This window comes from Thermobia domestica, chromosome 9 (assembly GCF_964235325.1).
Source record: "Thermobia domestica chromosome 9, izTheDome1.hap1.1, whole genome shotgun sequence".
Lineage (NCBI taxonomy): Eukaryota > Metazoa > Arthropoda > Insecta > Zygentoma > Lepismatidae > Thermobia > Thermobia domestica.
The window spans coordinates 123,741,087-123,764,824 of NC_137462.1; the positions used below are offsets into that span (position 1 = coordinate 123,741,087).

At 37.3% G+C, this 23,738-nt stretch overlaps 1 pseudogene; it reads right to left on the reverse strand.

Moving 5' to 3' along the window:
* Positions 1-240: 240 nt before the first annotated feature.
* LOC145660983 (glucose dehydrogenase [FAD, quinone] pseudogene) overlaps positions 241-23,738 on the reverse strand; it is a 29,398-nt pseudogene continuing 5,900 nt past the window's right edge.

Here is a 23,738-nt window from a genome sequence, read left to right on the forward strand (position 1 = left end):
TTTCAGCGTCGTGTCGAAATATTCAAACCAAATTTACTATGAATGGATGATTATTCTTTGTAGTTTAATCCACTGTGTGACATATGGACATACAAATTTACTGGTATTCAGCCAAATACCAGTAAGCCTACGTGTCGGGAATTACATTAATTCTTCAAAGAACAACACAGTTATACTTTTCCAAGTTTAATTAAATTTTTATTGCCATTTTAATTAAAATATGTTCATGTCAATTTAAAGTTACAACCAGTCAGACTTAATCATGTCGGACCCTTTCTCCCCAATCATAATAGTAGGAGCATTAGTATGAGCACTTATTATGTAGGGCATAATAGAAGCATCAATAACCCGTAAACTCTTTATACCATAGACTCCCAGCTTGGGATCAACGACAGCTGTTTTGTCATTAGGAGGACCCATTTTGCATGTGCCTACGTAGTGATTAAACGAATTTGTGTAATGTTGAATAATACATTTCCAGTAATCATTTGTGCCATATTTATGGTCAGTACAACCTTCAAGAGGTTCCGTTACCAGTCGAGCTCCAATTTTCCTGAAGGCATGAGTTTTCTCAAGCTGGACACCGATATTTATTCCTTCTATTATCATCTCAATGTCTCGTGGACGATCCAAATAGTTTGGATTAATTACAGGGTAGTCCCAAGGGTTTTTGGACCTTAGTCGAATTGTTCCACGACTTTGAGGATGTAAATATACAGGATGGACAATAAGATGATTATAATAACCAAGAGGTTCTTTCGGCTCTTCAGCAGCAAGTGAGGTGTTTTTCACCAAATATGTGGTTCCATCAATCCGAAAATGGATATCTGGGGCATAATTTGGTAAATCGGACTTTTTACTATGGAGGAAAGCTATAACGAAACCGGTTCCAGTCGATGAGAATGGTCCTACTTGCTTAAGGTGATAGTTATATTTATCACAAGCTTTGATTTCTTCAGGTATTGGATACGAAGCAGTCTTATCCAGAGAATATACTAATCCTCCAATCTTAATATGGTCTTGGAGATTGTAACCTACTGGGAGATCACGGATAACAGATATACAGTGTTTCTGAAGGTGGTCTTTGGGTCCAATTCCAGATAGCATCAGCAGTTGAGGAGATCGTATTGTGCCTGCAGAAAGTATAACTTCCTTTCTTGCAAATACTGTATGACCTTTCCCTCCTTTATGGAACTGAACTCCTACGGCTTTCTTTTCCTTTTTGTTAATGAGAATTTTAGTTACAAAGGAATTGATTGAGATATGCAAATTATTCCTACTTTTAATAGACCTCAGAAATGACTTTGCTGTACTGTAACGTTCCCCATTGGCACTGGTAGTTTGTCCAAGCATCACACCAATTTGGCTCTCACCATTGATATCCCTATTCGGAAGTCCCATCTCTTCAAAAGCTTCTACTAATGCCGCTGCGTTACAATCAATATATGGAAACTGTTCAACGGGTTGGTATCCTCCTTTGGCATGATAGGGGGAATTCGCAAATTCTTCATTTCTGTTGTCTTCAGATTTTAAGAAATATGGAAGAGTATCTTTGAAGCCCCACCCCTTGTTACCCAAGGATTCCCATCTGTCATAATCAAATTTGTTTCCTCGTATGTAATTCATATTATTGATGGTGCTACCTCCTCCGACTACTTTCCCACTAGCCCAAGGACATGTTTGGTTCTCTTGAGAGAGACAAGCATTCTTTTGAAATTCCGTTCTGTATTGCCAATCAATATTGCTTCCTAAAAGGAAACTTTGTTTCGCAGGTATATCAGCTTCATATGGTTGATTTCCTCCAGCTTCTAAAAGCAATACTTCCCATTGTGGGATTTCGGTGAGTCTGTTGGCTGCAACAGATCCTGCACTTCCTGCACCTACTACGATGAAGTCATATTCGTTGTCGAAATGCACAGTGTCTTTGAGGGAATTTTTCTTAAAATGTTCGAGTTTCTTTTCTTTGATAGCTATGTAAGGTATGACTGGAGCATCTTCACATGAAGCATCATAGCCATTCAAATTGCAGTGTTGAAATGTACTTCTAGTGTAGCGTTGAGGAAAACTGTGTGTAGAAATGTCTGTAATGAGAAATAAATACATAAAATAATAACATTAAAAATTGATCAGCCAATTTTCCTTAAATATCTAATTTTAAGTTCACAATATATAAGCGTTTATTGTATTTACAATACCAAAAATTGATAAAAATCAAGTTAGTAAACTGATTATGAAAATTATGCAGCTATTGTGTAATTAAAGGCATACATGTAGACACACACACACACACACACACACACACACACACACACATATATATATATATATATATATATATATATAATGTGAAACGAAAGAAATAGTAGAAATCAGATGAATTTACAAAATTAAGAGATAGAACTTGACAGGATGACGTAAAAGAATTTGAAATTTTACACGTTTCATGTCTATAATCTGTGAATATCTAAAAAATTGTTCGTTACACTAACATAATTTTAGGTAATTTAGACCGACAAACTTTCCGTAACTTTCGATGAGTCGGGCGAATGAAGTCTTAAATACATCATAAAATATAGCAAGTTATAATCTGGACATTCGACAGGAAAATGAGAACAAAGAAAAATAGCACAGAAGTCGAAGAAGGGGATCGAATTTGAATAAGAAAAGAATGCTGAAGTTATACAGTGTAAGAATCTGATAGAATAACTTCGTACATAAGTAAAAGTTGTATTGATATATTGAAGTATCACCTATGGATTATCACTTAAGCAGTATTGGATTTTCCCAATAATTGCAGGATCCATTCCTAATAATATATTTATTCAGTGAAGACTGAGATTATGGATGCAGATACGTATTGTAGGAAACAGAGACATTGCCACATCCTATTTTTCTACATAGTTTCTCTACGCCTTTACGGATACATTTTCCCCAACGTTTTGGTAGGTTTTTAGTGTCATTCTAGTAGAACGAAGCTGGGCGGGTAGCCAACCAGTTGCACACGAAGGTTTCTACTTGATCGTTGGTTGCAAATCGCAAATCGCTAGGGTGTAGTTACGCACTACATAGTTTCGACACAGGTAGCGATGCGATCCGAAAACGCTTCCCCTTCCACGTCAAAACAAGTGTGAAGCACTCGAGCAATGCGAACTTGTTCAGTTTTTTCATCATCATTCAGCAGCTTGGGAACACACTGAGCTGTAATTTTGCGGAAGCCCAACTACTTTGTAATAATTGGTTAAACACTTCCGTAGCTCATACTAACTTCCGCCACAATTTGACGCACAGCGACGCGTCGATCCCACCCAACAAGCTCACGAACACGTGCCATGTTGTCAATGGTCACACTGCAGTGCAGTGGTGCGAAGATGACGCGGGTGAACTTCATTTGCAACACGTTCGTGGACTTGCGTTGACTTCGTTGCACCACACCTTCATTCTTGCACACGAAAGGGTATCTTTCCCTAACTAGGCTTGCAGTCTGCGGTACATTGCGGCTGGTTTGAAGTTTTCCAGGGTCAGGAACTTGATAATTATGTGTTGCGCAACAGACATTCTCACACTTTTCTCACTTATCGTGACTTCTGCTAAACGGAGCATGCGACAAGCCGGCTATTCTTGTTCCTGACTCTCGACAGACCCACCCACTGACTGCACCTGCCCAATCACACCTCGCTACCTGTTACGATGCTTAGCCAACCGAGGCTCGTTCATATTTGATCCACCTACCATTTCGCAAAGAATGTAATTCAATCTACTTAGGTTACGAGCTAACTCACTTAAAGATTATTTCTACTTCTGCTTATATAGTATACAGAATGAATGAAATAAAAGGAGCTCCTCCGTGGCTAAGCGGTTAGCGTACGCGCCTTTGGCGTGGGAGACCCGGGTTCGATTCCCGGCGGGAGCTCATGTGGTTCGGATTCCACGTTAATCAGTAGGTCCACGTCTCATATAGCCTCGCTGCTGAAAGTGACGCTAAACTAAAATCAACTCAACTCAACTTAAAATGAATGAAAGCATGCCATATTCGTCTGGAGTTTATTTGGTAATGAACATAGAAACCATTAAAGAAACGTGGAAGAAATAGATAAAGCTAATACTATTGGCCAAGTTCTACGAATGACTTATCTTGATGTAATTGACCGGACGAATGTTACTAATTTCCCATCATTATTGTTACAATACAACTTATAATTTTGTCGGCAGAAATTGCAATAGGTACAACATATAAGAATGTGAGACTATATACTTAAAGAAATGTGTAAAACAAGAATATGTTCTAGTGCTGTACAAGTAATTAGAAGCCTTCCTCTACATGAAAGAGGCATGACTTGAAATTTGTCAGAGTCGTTTTGAAGTTCTTGAGAAAAGAAAGTTTATGGTTTGTTACCACTCTGAAAAAAGGTTTGGTAGATATATTTTTCGTGGTCGACGACATATATTATTTTACGCTAAAATATCAAACTGATAGACATTTTACTATTAAGGAATCATAGCGCTCCGAATTAGATTAGGTCTAATGTAAATAAGTTGGACTCTCTCATAGCTAGATCACTAGCATACGCGCCTTTGGCCCAGGAGACCCGAGTTCTATTCCCGACTAGAGCTCATGATTCGGAACTCACGTTAAGCTATAGACCCACGTTTCACATAGTCTACTGCTATCAATCAATCCGCCTATTTGCCTAGTTTAACCTTCTACGTTAAACAGTTAATTGTTGCAGAAAACGCAAATATGTTTCCAAAATATGTTGTTTCGCCGTGCTTATATGGAGAACTCTAGGTCCCATAATGGCGCAGGGTCAGTACTTTCCGTGGTCACATCAGCCTCATTGGTCGGTGTATCTCATATAAAGACCTTTGATAAACATACCCTTGCCTTCGCGGGAGAGAATTGGGCTCCAAAGAAGGGGATAGAGGTTTAAACTCGTCTTGTAAGTTTGAACTCGTGAAAATATTTCAATTTGCAATTTTTTTGAGACTGTGAATACTTCTTAAGGGAAATATACCTTTTCCGTATACCCACTGCTAATCTTCGGCTGTGCCTTGATCTCACAAAAATAAAGATGTAGTTTATACATCCTGTATTTTTCGTATTACATTCCATACAATGTGTACTGAAAAGCTGTCACCTCCAACCAGGAAGAAACGGAAAAGCGGAGGTCAATATCTGAAGGAAAAACGATGAAATAATCTAGAAGAGAGCTCAAAGATACCCAGCAAAACATCACGATATTTCTCAACCGTATCTTCGTAGAACTTAAGATGTTTCTTGATACCACCAGCCACTCATCGAGCTTCAACGCCGTTACTAGATTTGATGCTGCGAAAAGTTTGCAGTGTTTTGTCGGTTATGAGAATAGTGTTACTGCTATTAGTTATATGCGGGTGTTTTCATTATGTCAAACGCGTAAATATTATTGCAAAGTCAGATTTTGCATTATATCTAAGTCTGGAATAAGAAAATTGCGAAAGGCAGAAACTTCACAGTGGTTCTTAGTGCATCAGCCAATTTTATTGAGTCTCTTAAAAAGTGGTTAAAGGGCCCTTTATTCCAGTGTGGAAATAAACAATGAGTTTAGAGGGTAGCAAATTTCAATGCGAAATATTTACGTGCTGAAAAGGCAAGAGACCAATCAACACAACTTAGAACTCTGGCCGATCGCTTCAGAATAAACGCATTTAACGGAATCATGGACACTGTCAGTGCGAATGTTGAGACTCGTTTCGCAGCACACAAAGAACTTTAAGGTGACTTATCCTGTTTAGATCCACCCAATTTTGAAGACTTCTCCAAGGGATTACCAGATGGAGCACTGTATAAAATCAATGAACTTTGCCAGATGGATGTTGCTACAATTAGAGAGCAACTCTTAGGATTTTACAACCAGTAGGGAATACTTAAATACAAGTCTGTTGTACTATGTAACTCACCCGTAAAAAGGCAATTAAGCATTCAAAGAAGATAATTACTATGATGAGACTGATGATTCTTTGAGGTGGAATATGGGATATCAGATTCACAACACAAAGATATTCTGTACCAAATGTGTTTATTGCACTTTTCTTGACCTCTTAAGGTACAGGTTGTTTGATGCACAATTAGACACTTTGTTCAGAGTGCACAAATTCATTTTAACTTTTCCTGTTACATAGGTTTGTTGCAAAAGAGCATTTTTCAAACTAAAAATAATGAAGAACCGTTTGAAGAGTTCATTGAGTCAGGTCCATTTAAAAACGCTGTTACTAATGAGTTTTGAGAGAGAGTTCAGCAGTAAAATCGAGCCTGAAAAAGTGAGAGACTATTTGTACAGTCTATCATTCAAAATGTTGATGATCGCCTTAAAGAAGTGCATTGATATGGCTATGAAAGTAATTGGAACATATAGAGAATTCAACATAAAAAATGTGTGAGAGGGAAATATGAAGAATGGGTGTAGCATACAGTACTTAATTGTTATTAGTGGTGCATTAAGCGAACGTGTGTTGTGTACTATTCTATGCATCTCATACGGGGATACGAAAGAGCTAAGAAAAATAACAAAACGTATTCGCGTGGGCAAGATACGCAGGTAAATTTATCATTATCAACATAGGATAAACATTGCGTCAATGCGGCCAACTTCCAAGATAGACAAGTGGCCAACTTACAGAGCAACAAGTAACGAATGTCTTATGGGAAAATGCAGGTTCAAGACGAACCAGGCCAAGATAAGAAGATGGCCAACTTAGAGAGGTGGCCAAGTTGACAGGTTTCACTGTAGTACACTATGTTCTCCTAATTTTATGATTACAGAAACAGACTTAAATTATATTACTGTAATAGTTAACCATCAATATTGCAAATAAATATTGTGTGCAATATTTAAGTATTCCAGATACAAACTGTAAAGATACTGAATTACATTTATTCCAAATGATTCGTTAACAAATTAGCTTTGGACTATCACAGCTAAATTGTATTAACTTTGATTTTAAGCTCTTATTTCATGAAAAACAATTTGAAATAATAAAGAAAACATAATTGCTTCTACTGTACATTAGTTTACATTATGCGTAAAATATACAGGACAAATACACTATTTCCAGGCCTGGATTAACCCATCTGGAGGCCTGAGGCTAGAAAAAATGTGCTGACTTCACCTAATATAGTTCTGTGAAAGTAGAGTAGGAAAGTTACGGGAATATGTTTCATATTTTTGATCATATTTTACTTTATGATGATGATTATATCTTTATGATTCTTTTTAGATAGCTAGTTGAGATTTTGATCAGAGTGGAGGTCCTTGTCCACCTGGAGACCCGAGGCTATAGGTCCCTAAGCCCCCTCCTTTAATCCGGCCCTGACTATTTCACTTTCACACCACGCACATGTTTCAAGTTTGAAATATATGTAAATTTTATATTCCAATTTCTCGTGGATTCAACGTAATTCACGATTCAAACAAAACTAGATTTGTCCTTAAATAACTATTATTACAATCAAGTGTCGGAAAAAATGAAATCTTTTAGTTACGTCTTACGGTTATACTGTGGAAGCTTCAAACAGTGATGAAAAGAACGAATGAAATGGAAGAATGAAAAAGATGAGAGGAAACGAGAGAAGCCTGAGAAAGATCACGCGCATTGCGTTTGTTCATCACAAAGCTCACTTGGCGCAAGATGGGATGGAACCAGGTACCTTACGCACCATAGGTGAATTCTCTACCACTGATCCATTGCGGCTGCTTACAAGAATTCGAAACAATAATAAGACTAATAACGAATATAATTACTAATAAAAAGTATTTGTGGTTGTCTTTGAACATACAGTATTTTACACATAGGTAGCCACCAAGTATAAAGGTAACCAAGAAAGTTCTGTCGCTTTTTGTGGAGGTCTGTGTTCCATTGGCCCTTACACCGTAAGTTGAATACGAATGGAGATAAGGCGATGGTCAGTTCTTGGTGTGGGTGTATCCAACATACTACCTGGTTGTGGCAGTTCAGTTACACCTTGAACTTGCGTACGAAAAGAGGAAATATAAGACCTCTACCTCGTTGTAAAGGTTATGGAACGTAGATTCTAATGAGCTAACTTTTGCGACCCCCGTTCCAAACCCGTAGAAGAAGAGAAAGAATATTTTTTTAAATGAGAACTTTTTGTTTTTGGAAATTTGTGAGAGGCTGGCAACACTGTTACTCGTCATGCGAAGGAAAAAATATTTTGACGAGTACGTCAGACATCAGGTACAATCATGTAAAAAAAATTAAAGGCGAAAGTTCAATTCAAGTTCCGAATGTGTTTCCTACGAGAATCACCCTGTACAAATTTTTTCGAAATATACAATATGATTCTTTTAAAACTCAGGATTTCATTTGGGTCTAGAATTTCTAACTGAAGTCCGATTTTCATGCTGTTTGTGGCAAATCATCAAGGAAGGATGGGAGATTTATGGGAGTATGTTTGATTGTTTGAATTCATCCGGAATAATATCGATCACGCCTAAAGAAAAACAGTAAATTTTCGCCTGTATACCTTACAATTAGAACGAGGTTTTGGATTTTTGAAGCGAAACTGCAAAGAACAAATTGTTAGTGAGAATACAAATTAAGTGTTAGTGGTAACGCCCATAAATCACATGTTGATTAGCTATAGCCGGTTTCTCTCACAAACGCCGGAGATATTTTTTGGGTGACCTACGGAGTCGATAACTGACATCTTTCATAACACCTGCCTGCGGGATCCGATGCTTCCCTGTCTCACTCAGAACCGATCCTGTTTCTTCCAAATTATTCACTAGTGACCACATTATGTTCCTGTCTGGAGAAGAATGTTATGCAATTTTTTTTCTGAATGCCCTTTGCTTAGCAACAACAAATTCCGTTCTCCAAAGTTTTAACGATAAACTTATGTTCTTTCAAAAAGTACACTATTCTTACTGTGCGCTGATCATACTCACATAGTAGCACAGAATTGTACAGCACAATTCCCAATATAGCTGGCACAGTTTAGTGTTTCTTATTGACTTTGGCAAGGTTACTATCTAACGAAGGAAACAAATCTCTACACCACACCGCACTTCATTCCAATTGAAAGGTACACTGGCGAAAAATTTATTGTTTTCTTGAGGCGTAATCGATATTACCCCGGATGAATTTAAACGAGTAAACATAGTCCTATAAATCTCCCACCCTTCCTTGATCATTTGCCAGAAACATAATGAAAATCTGACTTCAGTTAAAAATTCTAGACCCAAATAAAATCCGTGAGTTTTAAAAGAATCACATTGTATATTTCGAAAAAAATTGTACAGGGTGATTCTCCTAGGAAACAGATTCGGAAATTGAAATGAACTTTCGTCATTAATTTTTTTTTACATGATTGTACCCGATGTCTGACGTACTCGTCAAGATATTTTTTCCTTCGCATGACGAGTAACAGTGTTGCCAGCCTCTCACAAATTTCCAAAACCAAAAAAATCTCATTTTAAAAAAATATTCTTTCTCTTCTTCTACGGGTTTGAAACGGGGATCACAAAAGTTAGCTCATTAGAATGTACGTTCCATAAACTTTACAACGAGGTATAGTTCTTGTACCTGTGACAATTAGAAGAGGTATTTGGGCCACCAACGTAAAGGTCTACGATTTTCTTGAAATTCCTATCCGCCCTGAAAAGATTATAGGACAACGCTAAGCCCTACGTGGCTAGGATGACCCGAGACACCATTGTACGCCTTGGATGGAAAACACTATTGCATCCGCAATACCGTTTCATTCTTTGGACAATCACCTTAGAGGACGCCAGTTCAAATCCCTAATAGAGGTGCAAAATGCATTTGATTCCTTCTTCGGTTCACGGGCCACCAAGTTCTACCGCGATGGAATGCATGGCCTTCTAGAACGTTAACAGATGATCGCCAATGCTGATGAGGTCTGTTGTTGATCTTCCAGGTTCGTCTTAGGTGGCATATCGATGTTCGAAGGGGTGGATGAGAAAGCGACAGAACTTTCTGGATTGCTTTTATAGTTGACTTACCTCTTCGTATAAAAGAAAATGAAATTTGTTTAACGTCCCACTTTTATACCCTTTAGGCTAAAGGAGACGAACGATTACTGAGAATGAATGAAAATGAAATTAAATTTTTGTGCTGTCCCATCGGAAATCGACCCCGAGACCATTTACACTAAAGGCACACGCACTAGCCACAAGACCAGCGGGAGGGCCTCCTCGTTCACTTCAATTCATTTCTTCACATTATGAGAGGCTCTTCGTGCGGGTAAGGAAGCCAATAACATTGACTTAGTGCCTTAGTGCTCTTCGTATTTTCTCCTTTTACTTACTCTCCACAGTAATCGGTATGGAGATGGATTAGCTTTTAAAAATCTTTCTTCCCTAACTATATACGTAGATACTCGTCTGTAGTATCATATGATTATGCATTTTCACACACTATCCATGCTAGGCAAAGATAGACGTCGACTACAGTCTCTACTATGACGTGGACCAATAAAATCGCGTTTTCTTTTCTTTCTTTGTTTCTTTCTTTTTCTTAAAAAGAGAAGTCGGACGGCATTTCTTACTTTGATATCATTGCATATTGGAAAGTGCGTGAACAAATAGTTTAAGGAGCATTTTATAACAATGCTTTACATATCTAGATTGCGCGGGAGAAAAAGTATAAGTCAGAAATTGTCCAAAATGAGATAAGTCAAACTTGGAGATCTATGTGTCATGGTACACCTCCGGTTAACTTGGTATAAGTCAATTCTAAACGTGAAACAAACAATTTTGTCTTGGTACTCTTAGTATAAGGATTCATACTTATGCTTGGTAAAATAAAAATTCGCCTCCTGAAAACCTGTGTTTTTTCTCGCGCAGTCTAGATATATTTTTACATTTAAATGTCAAAAATTCATATTTTAGTGTAAATCCACCTTAAGTCGCAGAATTAAGTTAGTTATTACCCAATTATGCAATTTTTATGTTACTTACGCTTTTCTAGAACAATACAATATGCTAAAACTGCCATTACAAGGATTAAAAGTAATAACTGAATGATAGATGCCATTTAATTTTTCACAATATGTTGCCGATAGTATTAGAACCACTACTAGGTCTGACCGTTGTAGAATATGGTGATATAGCCTATACATACAGATTTCCATGTGTTTCATAATTCTTGGATGCTGATATGCTTAGGCGTGCGTATGTTATCTAGGTTGTAAATAGTTATCTTTTCTTCACAAATGAATGCTTTGCCTTTATCTATAGTCTTTTCTCTTGCGATTGTTGTAGGCGAGAAAGTATAAGGGCTGAAAGTAACACGTGTTTGGGGAAATGTGTTTGTTGTTTCTAGACATCTGCTTATTATATGGTTATGGACATTAGTTGTGAAATCGTGCAAGCTACACTGATAATTCTTCTGTTTTGACGTGTGGTGTAAACCATAAAGAAAAGCACAGTTTTCATTACCTGTATTTTTGTTGTTATATGTCAAAGGCATTTCTATTGATATTTGTTTTCTGAGTTGGCGAAAATTAAGATTTAAGTTGAAAAATAGGATTTACTGTATTTTTGTGGGTGATTATAATCTCAGAACAATGATGGAAATTTCTTTGGAGGGAGCCAAAGAAAGAAAACTGTAGGCAGGTCACTCACATAATTAATACTTTTCTCACCAGAGCATGCACTTCTTTGTTTAAAGTTTAAAATATTTCGTTAACAGTTTCCATAAGGTAACGTTATCTTCCTCAGACGTTAATATGTATCATATGTTCATATTTATGTAGGCAATTATTATTATGATGTCTCTATTACCTACATAAATATGAACATACATATTGACGTCTGAGGAAGATAACGTTACGTTATGGAAACTGTTAAGAAACATTTTAAATTTTAATAAAGAAGTGCATACTCTAGTCAGAAAAATATTAATTACACTGTTCAACAAATTTTGATCGAAAGTATGTAAATTCTTTGAAATTGCTATTTTTACATTCATTTAAGCATAATATGAAAGGAAATGATAATAGAAAAATTTTCTTAGCTCAGGTTGTGAAAAAAACGCCCTTGTACAACAATAGCTGTATATATACAAATGTATTAATATTTATAGAACATTTAAGCAAAATCCTTGTAAAAACCTACATTTCACTTTTTTTTATCTATTTCTCTGTGATGTGATAAGATGGGGAGTTAAGAAGTACCCTAACCTATAGCTTTCTATACCCTTATACTTCCTTTTTCAAAATTGCGCAAATACCAGTTTCACAGCGATACAGAAAATAAAGTAACCGTGGTCAAGTTTAACATTAACAATTCCGTAATAAAAATCAGTATTAACATCAAAACATGGAAAATATGTGCAAATACCTTTTTGTGCAAGAACTACACTGCAATGTAGACAAAAGCTTCAAGTGATCCCTTGTACAGGATTATGTTTATTTTATTTTGACTTGGCTTGGCTTGCCTTTTGTAGGTTACATCTGGAACATCCTTTGCAATAGTCCAACAGTAGTGTAAGAACTCCACTTTCCCTCATATCTCTTCTCCATGGCTGCAATATCTTGATGGAAACGCTCACCATGTTCGTCACTTACTGCTCCACAATCTTCGGGAAAGAAGTCTAGATGTGAATGAAGAAAGTGGAGTTTCAGAGACATATTGCAACCAAGATTTTCGTAGCACAATAACAACTTCGCTACCAGTTGTTTGTAACTTGTTGCTCGGTGTCTTCCCAAGAACTATGAACAAACACTCTTCAAGCTTTCCCACGCAGCTTTCTCCTCACCTTGGAGAATTTACTCGAACTTGTGATCTTTGAATAGTTGCCTAATCTGTGGCCCTATGAAAACCCCCTCTTTAACTTTGGCATCACTTGATCGAGGGAATTGTCCTCTTAGGTACTTATAGGTCTCATGCTCTTGGTTCATGCTCTTAACAAAACTTTTCATAAGACCTAATTTAATATATAGAGGGGGAAGCAAAATTCGGTTACGATCTACCAGTGGTTCATGCTGCACATTTTTCACTCTTGGCTGAAGAGTTTCTCTGGTACTCCAATCACTTTTGCGGTAATGAGATCCACGATCTCTACTGTCCCATTCACATATAAAGCAACAATACTTTGTATACCCTAACTGCATACCTAGCAACAGTGCTATTACTTTAAGGTCACCACAAATGAGCCACTGAAAATCGTAATATTTAATGGCTTGAAGTAAACGTTTTCATAAGATTCCTTCATATGAACTGCGTAACCTACAGGAATTGAAGGAAGTTCATTTCCAATTTGTAAAAGCACTGCCTTTAAACTCACCTTGGACGAATCTATAAAGAGCCTCCACTCCGTAGGTTCGTAATTAATTTTAAGTGCCCTCATTAGACCATTTACATCTGTACATGCCACAAGTGTGTCTTCCATAGTAAAAAATGAAGTGAACATCTTCTCCCTATTCCGATACACTGAAATATTTACTTTTTCCTGCAATAAATTCCATTACTTTAAGCGTGACGCTAAAATTTCGGCTTTGCTTTTCAAGAGGTCCAAGTCTCTGATTAGATCACTTAGTTCCTCTTGAGTAAGTCTATGTGGTTCACATGGAGGTTCTTCTACAAAAAACGTAGGGTCCTTCGAAGTACTTGATTCAGGAGCTTCAACTTCTTGATCATCATCAGAAAAAAGATCGTATTTTTTAGGTGGGTCAGGAACAGGTAGTCCTTCTCCATGTCGAACAGGGCGCATTGCAGAAAGAATGTTAGGATAGATCAAGGCCCGCTTCTTCTTCGTGGAAATTCCCTTCTTGACGGAAGGAACCATACAAAAATAACAGTCTCTGATGTGGTCGCTTGGCTCCCTCCAAATCATGGGCACTGCAAAAGGCATTGAGCGCCCCTTCCCATTAATCCAATTTCTTAGGTTGCTGCCACAAGTGTTACACACAATGTGGGGTGCCCAAGATTTATCTTGGTCTCCAATTTTACAACCAAAGTAATATTGATAGGCTATTCTTATTAGTCTGCTTTGTGAGGAAAATGTCACTTCCCCATACACGTAGCAGAAGCTATTCGCACTGTTTACACAATTTCGCGGAATTTTTTTTATTGAAATCCTCAAAATGTCACTTGAAATAGTTCCGACAACTATTTATATAAATATACATTCGAAATACCAGTATTTTTGCGTACTTGTAGTTGTATTTTTATGTACTACACTACACAAACGTCACACCAAAAATGCTGATAACTGCACTAAACCTGTCTTTTCTAACAATAGCAGAACACTACTGAGATAAGAAACACTGAAACCAAGCGTTCATATAGTTTCTCCAGTGTTGCCGGATCAGTGTAACATTTTATCCTAAACGAAGCGAATATATTTATTTTTAAAGCGTTATTATTAGACATGCCTGTAAAACGAAAAGTAGAGCTAATATTCGAAAATAACTTTCAAATTGGTGATCAGCACCACAAAATCAATAAGAATCAGCTGATTTTGTTCAATTTACATTTCCGTTGTTGAACAGTGGTATTTAAATAATAATTCCGGTCATCATGGAGGAAGTTAGAGGTCAATACAATTTATAAAAAAACAACAAAGGCATATTTTACCAAGTTCTTGTAATACCATAACCGCACGGAGTCGTGAAGCTTGACTTAGATTTAGTAATTTCACTACCCAATTGAATGCAAGGGTATGTCCCGATCGTCAACCACCATCCATGAATTTTTGTCAGTGTCGTCTCTCGCGCTACACATAGAACATCTTTTGAGAAAGAACATTCGGATTGCAGTTAAGTTTCGTTTTGTTAATTTTGGTTCTTCTTGTAGTTTTATATTTTTTCTATTATTATTGTTATGACGGCAGTACCGCCGATTTGGAGTCGAAACTAAAGATTGCTAGGTATTTATTTTATATATTATTGTTATTATTAGTAGTATTATAGTTGTTTCTTCAATTGTCAGGTACATAACAAATATACGATAATTTTTTTGTAATATACGATAATTTTAAAGACGAAAATCGATATTTCAAACCTTTGTCTGATACACTTCTATCGATAACTGAACATAAAGCATTATGCACACGTTTACCATCAGCATATTAATTACTTTCTCTTAAAAGAAGGGTCCACCTTCGGGAAATTTTCTGTCATGTATACGGGAAATAAAGTCATCAGATGCGTTCAAGGAAGACAGAACAGATTTCACCCTAAAATTATATTCAAATAATTTATATAACATGCTACCTTATTTTTTAAAACTCTTTTCAAATTCTCCAAAGCGGACGCTAATCCAAGATTATATACATGCAATTCGGAGGGTGCCTGAAAAAAGGTTCTGAATTGTTGCATCATCTCTAAAGCAGCTGTAAATTCTAATATCTCATTCGCATAATATTTACGCAACTTTTGGAAACAGAATGGTACCCAAAATAACTTGTCTGTAGCCATATCATTATGAGAAATTGCTCCGCCCAATAAATGAGCTGAAGCATGAGACGACACCACGAATCTCAAGTATAGATCAGGATGTTTAAGGACCACACAACTTTCGAATAACCCTTTCAATTTAGTTAGTGCCTGGTTTTTGCTCATCACGTCATTCAAGTGAAATCTTGGGAGCTCTTAACCTCGAAATAGTCTCAAGAATCTCTTCAAAACCTGGAACATATCGGCTATAGTATTGGGTAAAAAAAAAAAAAAAAAAAAAAACAAGGAGTAATTACCCCATGCCTATTCCTTGGAGAAGTTATTTCCTTATAATTTCAAATATCGATTAATCCGTATACATGTTACCAGCTTTTACAATTTGACCCAAATATGAAATCTGCTTTTGAAAAGAGTTACACTTATCTACACACAACGTTAACCCATTCTCTTCCAATTAACATAATGCTATTCCTAATACATTCTTAAGAGATTCTAAATCTGGACTAATTATAATCATCTGCATACCACGTTACACCGTGGTCTTGCATGGTATGGAGAATGTTTGTAATAATTTGGCTTAATTGGAACGACCCGCTTGCAATTCCAAACGGAACATACCGATTTTCAAACAATCCTTGATGTGTAAGAAAGGCAGTAAACTTAGTCCCCACTAAGTTTGATGGCATGTGTTTTCATTACATGCAATCAACTGAAAATATCAGAAAGCTCAGTTAATACGTCCTCGTTTCTCAGAGTGCAATGAGAATTTACCACTTATCGATGATTGAATCAGTGCAATTAAATACAAGTCTACTAAATTCATCCCTATTACCCACCATAAAGCAAGGAAAGCAAAATTCACTATTACTCGGACGTATTATGTTTGGTGTAAAAGATAATCCAAAACTTCCATTTCTTTTAATGCCTTTCGAGACATTGGATACGCTTTATGACGAATAAGAGAATAACCTTTAAGCTGATTTCATATTCATAATTGGGAGCTTCGCCTACACGATTAGAAAACACAGTAAGAAATTTATGACAAGTTCTGTACATGCCTTATAATGTTGGATCCATTTCAAAACCAGCTGGATCAAAATCTATGGAAATCTCCTTCTAAACCTCTCCGACCATCTGAAAGAACCCTGGGGAAGTACCATACACACTAGGAGATGCGGCAACACTGGTTAGAATCCTCGATTGTTGCCCATTTCATTGGTTCCGTGATCAGGAAAAACTGGAAAAATCTGCAAATCAGCACTAATGGAAGTTTGACCTAGGCTGGCAACATTGGAGACACTCGGCTGGCTCCACCATTGTTTTCCTTTCCGACGATGGGATGAACTGATATCTCTTTGACCAAGGTTGAAGCACCTGTTTGCTGATCCTCTCGATTTGTCCCATGAAGGTATGGGTGTTGAAACTTTTGGACGTTGGTCTCACAAGAAGATCGATCAGAATTGGCAACGCTGGAAACACTCTACTGTTCCAGACATTTCATTCCTTTCCAACGTCGAGACGTTTTGATAACACGTTGAACCTTGAAATGCACAGAATCACCCGAAGAGTCTACAAGTCTGCCATCTCTATGTGAGTTGGTTCAATTACTCATTCCATGTAGCTTAGTAACCATGAAAACAACTCGTTCACTTGGTTCCATCATATTTGGGAAGTTGTGTTTCATACCAACGATGCTAACTGAAGATGGCTCAACACTCGGATGTACGCAACATCCACATCTTCACCACACGCATCCCCACTTAAGATCATAGAGTCTGCACGAAGAAACGTGACACCGGAACATGTTCTTACTACAAGATGATCCCTGGTTAAAAGAGTCAAGACTCATCAACTGTATATCTCCACTGATGGAAGAAGAAGGTGAAGAAGACTTATCACTGTTCTACTTTCAAGACCTAGATGTAATAAATTATTATTAAGACCTGTAGATGCATTTATAAATGTAAGGTCTAGTATATCAATGATGAAGGTTGGTCTCAATTGCGATACTAAAATGAATTTTAATCTGTAAACACGAGTATGAAATCTTAAAGGTATGTGAACAGCACACTCCAATTCAGTTTTATTATTGTCCACATTAACTCCACTAAATTTATCAGTAATTATGTTAAACGAACATTTAAGTTTATTATTCCGAGGATCTGCTCTTTATTAAGAAGGGGAACAGACACACAGGAATTCAGGCTCCTAAGAAATGTTCCTCCAAGTATGTATGCGTAGACAAATGCAGCGATCATTTTAGAGTTGTCTATTAAGAAGACTTCTTAGCATTGTTAACCAAACCAATTAATTTTAATTTCAGCCCCGAAACCACTTCGTAATATTCTTAGAACTAGCCGAATTCTTATTATACTGTTTTCTATTTACATGATATCGTTTACTATGGTTATTTCCATTAACCACTCGCTGGCATCGTACCCAAAACTTTGTAACAAGATGCGATCCCCCACATTAAAAACACTGTGGTCTTGAACACCCAACCGTAAAATTTCAATATGTTCCACTAATGCTGAATACGTAGAAATATTTTTAAGATGTAACATTTGCTGCTTGACTGAATCTTTTACTGCATCAAGACTATTTGGCTGAGTGTGACGGGAAAGATCATACGATAATTGAGAAGTTCCATGTAAGAAGAGCGCATAACAGGAAACCATGTTCTTAAGAAAATTACGTGTAAACATTTCAAACATAGATATATTTTTTATTTAACGTTTGTACATGTCCACTCTACAATAGAAACATGGTTCATTCTTTTCTTCTATAAAATACAAAGAAACTAACAGTTTATTTCACTATAACATAAATATGAATGTTTTTAAAAAGACTTACATATGCCCTTTTTAGAGGAAACGACTTTGCAGGATTCTCGCATATATGTATCGCAGCGGTTGTGTGATACACTTTGTGAAAATGAATTAAGAAACTAATTGTAAAGTAAGGAACACGATATAGAGTAAACATAACAATATATGTGTAACAATACACCGGCCTGCTAAGTAAAACTTTTTTTCCTGGCAAAAGTTTGAAGAGGTGATTTAACCTAATTTAGGGATGCTAATTTCAAATATCGAAATGTGAATAGAACATAATCAAATTGTAACGAGTATCCCCCCCCCCCAAAAAAACTGTATTTAATATAACATGTTCATTGCTGGAATGCATGAATCTCAATACAAGAACACTATTTCGTACTGCGCTTTGATGTGAACGAACGCGGGGTTGATTAGCGTTTGTGTTCCTGTCTATTGCATAGGCCTACAGTTTGCTACTATATAAAATCAATTTTTTCATACTATTTTAATTTCAACACAAAGTTCACCATAATAGACAATATCTGCAATGTGAATAGAACATGATCAAATTGTAACAAATAAAAAAAAACTACTTAATGTAACATGGTTATTAGAGTGTCCCTTATTTTGGGTAATTTCATGTTGCGATACGCACCCCCCCCCAAATGTATTCTATGTGACCGTAAACACGCATAAGTGAATTAGCAGCTCTCTACGAGAACGTTAACCCGTGCCGACTTGACGACAAAGTCATGAAAATGTCATTTCCACATTATAATATAATGTAGAATTTCCAATCGTGATAACAATGAAACTAAAAGAGACAGAAAAACGAAACTTTGCAGGAAGCAACTAGAGAATGGACGACGTTGCTTGTGTATTGGCGAACATCACCGGACGAAAGTGTTGCAAACCCAAGAGAAAGTTATGTTTTGTAAATTGAATGCCCAAAATTGGATATCATCATTGGAAGCAACAATAAAAATAAAGACAAAGAGATGGTAAATGGAGATCAGTGTTGCAAACTTTTCGAGAAATAACTGTTAAATGCAAACATCGTCGGCGCACACAGGGAGTGAGGTACAAACGTTTTGTACACCTTAAATCAGATATTGACAAGAATTGTTTACGCTGACTTTCAGTCTACAAGGATTCACTGAACAATGTTGCCATCAATAGAAGAGAAAAGTTGAGTTTGGAAAAGGTACAATAACTCGGAAAAGGTCACTAATGCTGTATAGTTTGAAGCATGTAATGAAAGGGAGTAGAGCATGAGGAGTAGTACCCTGGTTATGTGAGATCGATAAGTCACGTACTGACGGAGGTATTCGGTAACTTGTTAAATGAGGGAAGTAAGGTTTATAAAAGATGTCAACGTTGCACAGCGGCAGTTTGTTTTACTCTTGACGTCATAATCGTCATCGGCGACCTCAAAAGCCCACGAATACATGAACCCATACAAATTGCACGCTGTTCTCATATTTAACCAGGTTGTTGGTATTCCAACCCACTGTGCAGCGTTGCCATCTTTTATAAACCTTCCTTGTCAGCTTTTACAAGATACCGTATATCTCGGTCAGTACGTGACTTATCGATCTCACATAGCCACGGAACTAGTCCTCATGTTCTATCGCCTTTCATTATAGGTTTTAAACCATAGAGCACTAGTGACATTTTCCAAGTTGTTGTTCCCTTTACAAACTGAACTTTTCTCTTATATTGATGGCAACACTGTTCAGTGGATCCTTGTAGACTTACAGTCAGCGTACCAGTTCTGGTCAATATCTGGTTTAAGGTGTACAAAACGTTAGTACCTCACTTCTTGTGTGCGCCAACGGTGTTTGTATTTAGCAGATGTTTCACGTGATTTCTTGAAAAGTTTGCAACACTGATCTGTGTTTATCATCTCTTTTGTCTCTACTTTAGTTGCTGCTTCCAAAGATGATATCGAATTTAGGTCATTCCATTTACAAAATATAACTTTCTCTTAGGTTGGCAACACTGTCGATCCGATGATGTTCGCCAATACACGAACAGATGTAGTCCATTCTCTAGTTGCGTTGTGCAAAGTTTCGTTACTCTGTCTCTTTTAGTTTCTTTGTTATCACGATTGGAAATTCTACATTATATTATAATGTGGAAACGTCATTTCATGACTGTCGTCAAGTCGGCACGGGTTAACGTTCTCGTAGAGAGCTGCTATTTCACTAATGCTTGTTTACGGTCACATAGAATACATTTTGGGGGGTGTGCATATCGCAACACGAAATTACCCTAAATAAGGGACACCCTAATAATTATTGCTAGAATATATGAATCTCATTATAAGAACAATATTTTTTGCTGCGGTTTGATGTGAATGAACTCGGTGTTGATTTACGTTTGTGTTCCGGAGTAGGGTTATCTTGCACTAGACACCAACAGTAATCTGACATCATGCAGCCGTCCCATATCCCCTGATAAATATCTTCGTTTTATTTCTTTATGTCTTGATGGAACCGCTCGCCATGTTCCTCGCCGAATGCTCCTAAATTTGCAGGAAAATAGTCCAGATGACTATGCAGGAAATGTAATTTTAAGATCATATGGCAACCTAATTTCTGGAAATTGTACAGCATGATTTCGACACTCTGTTGGTAGTTGTCGTCTTTAATATTATCCCCATCATCGTAATGTATGTAGGATCCTTCATAAGCTTCCGAATGGGAGCCATCAAAAATTTCTTCCTTAATTTTGGCATCCGACAGTCCTGGAAATTTCTGAGAGGGTACCGAAAGCAAGGACTATTCTATCCAAACTCTTAACTTAATGCGTCATAATTCCCAATTGTATATGTAAAGGAGGCAATAACTTATTTTGAGGATCAATTTATGGACGATTTACAATGTTTTTGCTCCTGGCACAACTGTTTCCTCTTGGGCCACTAAGAAACTAACCAGAGTCTATGACTGTCCCGAGAGTCACACTCACACAGAAAACACGGGAACTTTGTATAACCCGCTTGCTGTCCCAATATGATACAGCACACTTTTAAATCACGGCAAAGTAACCATCTGTGTTCATTGTGTTTCAGTTTTTGCAAAACCATGGATAAAGTGTGATAGTTTTCACGAAGGGATGTTGAAGATGAGACTGGCACTGAAGCAAGTTTATTCCTATTGTGTAGAAGAACACTTTTGAGACTTCTTTTATTCGAATCAATAAATAGACACCAGTCCTTTGCTTGGTAAACTATTCCAAGGCGACGAATCAAGCCAGGGATATCAGAGCAAAACACAAGTTCTTCCTCTTGAACAAAAAACTGCCCGAATTCTTCCTCCCGATTTCTGTAACAGTATGAATTTGTCCCAGGAATTAAAAGATTTCTCTCTTTTAATCTTGATCCTTAAAGTTCACTCTTTCCTTTAGTTAGGCCTAGGTCACGCACCAAATCATTTAAGTCACACTGATTATAAAGACATGGAGATTTATCTTCAACATCCGGTATAAATTTATCATTACCATCCTCTGCACGTGAAGATGACGAAGACACACTCTCTGGTAACTGTATTAGTAGTTTTGGGACAGGAATATCGTGTCCATGTGGATTATGACTGATGGAAGGCTCGGATACACAATGTGCTTTTTGTTTTTTGTATTGAAACCGGACACTTTACATACACAAAAATAACAGTCGTCAAGATGATTTCTTTGTTCCCGCCAAACCATTGGGATTCCGAATGGTATTGATGGCAACAACCCTTTGTACCATGGCTGCAGGTTTTCTAAACAAGTTTGACGCACGATATGAGGTGCGAAATTCTTGTCCTGATCACCTAACTTCATGTTAAAATATGACGAGTACAAGCTTTTTATAAATGGCGTAATATCTCGCTTCTGGTTTTTAATTGTATAATGGCCACGAACAGGCCCGTAGCCAGCCCAAAAATTTAGGGGGGTGGCGGTAGAAGTTAGGAGGGCCCGACCGAATCACATTATACTTAATCACCATATTATAGTTCATTTGCAAGCTTACCGTGAAACTTTTAGGGGGCCAGCCAACGTTTAAGGGGGCCCGGCCCCCCTACCCCCTCGTGGATACGGGCCTGGCCACGAATATAACAGAAAGAGTTTGGATTGTTCATATATTTTCGCCTCCGAACATCACTGCCACTTGTCACTTTTAACACAAGCTCACTCACGAATGGACTTCAAGTGCACGTTGTAACTTGTAGACAAAGGCGTGATACACGTTCCCAGAATCCTCTCTTAGACAAAAGAACTTGGTGTATTGACCTTGTCTGGCCAAGTTATATTTGTTGTTCAGGTGTTACTTGATAATTACCTAATCCGCTGCAAAACAGAGGACATACAATATTTTATCTCAGACATGTCCATACCTGCATTCCATATACTCAATCCAAACCTTATTTACAAAAACGAAGCTCCATTAGCATAAATACGAGAAGGACTTTTGACAAATCTGTACGTGATACGAAACAGCTGGTATTATTATTTTTTACATAAGGACACTAAAATCTAACGTATATCACATAAAATTACTTTTGCCGAAAAATCTTCGCAGGCCAGTGTAAAATAGTCCATGCATTATGTAAAAACTGGACATGTAACAGACCTGGACATTGGAAACAGTCTATGCATTACGTAGGGGTGGTAAAACATACTTTGATCATCCTCTGCATCCTCGATGTCTGACTTGATGAAATACTTGGTCGTAGCAAGCAATAGCATCTGGATCCAGAAATCGGACAAACTCCGTACGTCTCGTTCTTTAGCTGGGTTCGGCTGCAGTGGTTGACTTCCTAACGTAGTATCTGCAAGATTTACGTCACAGCCCGATCGAGTAGAGTACTTAATCGGCATATACGCACCAGTATATGCATCAGCAGCTAGAATACCACCTGATGGTTTGAAGCAAAGTCGTACACAAAACTGAATCTTGAAAGGATGTCGAGTTGTTGATGGTTTAGTTTTCATTATAATTGTGAATCCATCCTTTCATTGTTTGATAACTGGTGCTCCATATTTTACCATAAAAGGATAGGGGTGTTTTCGACTTGCTTTGACCAATTCCACATACTTGTCGAGGGTAAGTACTTTTTCATCCTTGACCGCTTTCAGGCAGCACAAATCAACATTTCTATCACACTGGTTACAAGAATGACCTCTGACAAGAAATACATTTTTCACTGTAACACCAAATTTCATGGTAATCCAGGAGCAAAATGTTTAACTGTTCCTTCTGTTTCTAGGGATTATACTCGAAATCGTGTTATTACACTGCGACATGTTCGACGCTGTTCAAACGACAATTTCGCCAACATAATTGCAGCAGACACTCGCTTTCGTCTCACGACTACCTCTATTCCTTCACTGTAGCAACATCGAGACTTACGATATTGGAATGAAATTTTGCAGGTTTATAGAATTAATACCAAATAATTTAAAAATGCAATGTCCCTAAAAAGGGACTATGCCGGTATAAGCCCCTATTACATAGA